Genomic DNA, 2,762 nt, shown 5'->3' with positions numbered 1-2,762 from the left:
CTTGAGTAATTCTGCAAACAGTATAACAGGAATGCAACTACAAGTATTACAGAGGTGTTTTTAATAGTATGATGTTAGAATCACATAGGAATGCGATTCCTTTTCTAGAAGCAGTTGGCTTTCTTCAATCACATCCTGCCTCCTGCCTATACAGCTTTATGAAGTCAAGCTGTACGAGATCTTGTAATATTTCTCCTCATGTATTTTTAATGGAACAGTAGAAATGATAATATTAAGTACTATAGTAAAGCACATTAGAAAAAGACATGCTTTCTTCTTTATTGGTATTAAACTTGTTTTAGCATCTAAGGCACAAGTGTATAATCAGGTGGGGCAAGACTTTTTGCACAGTTCCTTAGTAATACCATCCTAAAAGCTGTGCTATATAATTTAAAACTGCAGCTACATTTGGCAGGTGGTGATTACACCATCTTTAATTTGCTGACATCAGCCTTCCTGACAGATGGCTGTCTGGGTGCATATGGAGAGAAGTTGATGGATAGCCTATATTTCAAAAGGCAGTGATCAGTCAATCAATGAGCTCCACGTGTCATCCAAGTCAAGCAGTAGCTGGATAATTTTTTTTCCTCATTGTAATGAGACTGATCATGCTAGACTTAGAGAGTTGCAGTGAACCCAGGTTGTCTCATATTTCAAGGTCTGCTGGGACACTTTGTTAATTGTTTGGAACCAATGCCTTCTGAAGGAGGAAGGAAGCAAGCTGGCATTCAAGTTGCCTTGTAACACGTTCCCATATTCTGGGACCTTTTGCCATGGAACAAGCATTAGGCTGATCGGTATAGTGGATCTTCTGAGAAGATTAGCATTTTCATAATCCATGTTTCTTGTGGCATTGGCAACAATAATATGAAAAGTGCTCTACAGAATGAAGTTGGCGTTCCTTTCCAGGAAAACATTTTTATCCAGTGTCCATCGGCTCCTTCAGAACATTTTCCATTTATGAGGAGTATAACTGTGCAACTAACTCCTCCATTCTAAATAATAATAATAATAATAATAATAAATACAACAAAACAACAAAAAGCCATGTCACTGCTGTGAGCTGTCCTCGACTGCAGAAAAATTCTCAAGGAACAGAGTTGTAAATTCTCAACTAAACATGTCTATCCTGTCTTCCAGATACTGAACTTTCTTTCTCACAATCTGAACTTTGCCTTTGCCTACAGATTGCTATGGTACCCTCAGAGCCAGTTAAATAGGGTTTGTTTAGTTTTTCTCCAACTTTTTCTTCAAACATGAGTTAGCAATGCTATCAATACCTGCAGTTCCCCACCCAGCCCCTCACCCCCACGTACACAACATTTGCTAGAATATGATAGAGAAAGCTGATCCCAGTTTGTCAGTGAAGATTCTGTATGTTCCAGTCATATTCTGAGAGCAGACTTCAGTTTGTTGGTTCAAGAGCAGAGCTGCCAATCATCCATATTACTTCCATCCAGGCCAAGGCTTAGAAGATTTCCCACTTGTACGTGGCTGTGAGGAGCACTGCCCGACAGCACCTGTGTATGGTAAATTGAAGTTAGGATGACTCTGTGCTGAGCCACACTGCAAACTGAGTGCATTCCAACTCACAGGCTCAGCTGCAATACCAGTTAAAAATATTTTTGTGCTGCAAAAAATAACCTTAATGACAAAAGATAATTCTGTTAGCTTTCCAGTGTATAAAATATTCTAATGAGAATGGAAAGAAATATTTTGTATGCTTCAGCTCCTGAGGTCAGGAGTGAAGTCTCAGCAGGGGATACTATCTACTTTCCCATGATGTTTACATATCCTGCTCTTCCCTCCTTTTTCTAGACTGTTGGCTTTCCCACATTAATAGCATTACTAAGGAGTCCAGGACTTCTGAGCTCACACACAAGACCAGTAACCTTCAAAACAAAAACAAATACTAGCACACCTGTGTCATTCCATTGTAATTCCTACATGAACCTTCTAACACTAATAACTTTGGCAAAATTTTCCCTTTATAGTCCCAGAGAATAGTCAGGGAAAGCTGTAACTTTTGACTTAAACTGAACCAGGTAATTATTCATGCTAAAATGTGAGCTTTGAGTTTGTTCATTTTGTTTTAAAATAAAATTAAGACGATCATTCAAGTAAATATCAATTTGTGCACCCAAGTGAAATACAGCAAAGAGCACAGACTCATTATTTTCCATTAGAGAAGTGGAGGCTCAGGGGAGACTTTATTGCTCTCTGTAACTACCTGAAGGGAGGTTGTAGTGAGCTGGAGGACTGCCTCTTCTCTTGCGTAACTGGTGATAGGACTAGAGGGAACAGCTTAAAGCTGTGCTAGGGGAGATTCAGACTGGACATTAGGAAATCCTACTTCTCTGAATGAGCTGTCAGGCACTGGAATGGGCTGCCCAGGGAGGTGGTGGAGTCACCAAACCTGGAGGTGTTCAAGAAATGTTTGGACATTGTGTTGAGGGATGTGGTTTAATAAGAGCTATTGGTGATCTGTAGATGGTTGGACTGGGTGATTCCGTGGGTCTTTTCCAACCTTGGAGATTCCATGATTATTTGTTGTCCATTATTTTCACCCATGATTTAGGAAAAAACAGTAGAGTTATTTCAATTTAAAATTTAACACTTTCAAACACAGAATGTGGGATCTTTTGCAGTGATTTTTCCTTTGCTGAAATGCTGAGAATTTAGTAATATTAATACATCTTAATATAATCAGATGAAGCGCAAATAATTTTTCTGTTCCTTAATCTACTGCTTTTTTTTTTTTT

At 38.9% G+C, this 2,762-nt stretch overlaps 1 long non-coding RNA gene across 1 annotated transcript in view; it reads right to left on the bottom strand.

The window, feature by feature from the left end:
• Nucleotides 1-254: 254 nt before the first annotated feature.
• Nucleotides 255-2,762, bottom strand: part of LOC109367362 — a 7,640-nt gene continuing 5,132 nt past the window's right edge. Inside the window, exon 2 of the long non-coding RNA XR_002114438.1 lies at nucleotides 255-1,520. This is a non-coding gene — a long non-coding RNA (uncharacterized LOC109367362). The remainder of the gene's footprint in view (nucleotides 1,521-2,762) is intronic.

The sequence above is a fragment of the Meleagris gallopavo genome, chromosome 4 (assembly GCF_000146605.3).
Source record: "Meleagris gallopavo isolate NT-WF06-2002-E0010 breed Aviagen turkey brand Nicholas breeding stock chromosome 4, Turkey_5.1, whole genome shotgun sequence".
NCBI lineage: Eukaryota > Metazoa > Chordata > Aves > Galliformes > Phasianidae > Meleagris > Meleagris gallopavo.
The sequence above is the reverse complement of the archived record's forward strand: the minus strand, read 5'-3'. Positions and strand labels throughout refer to the sequence as shown.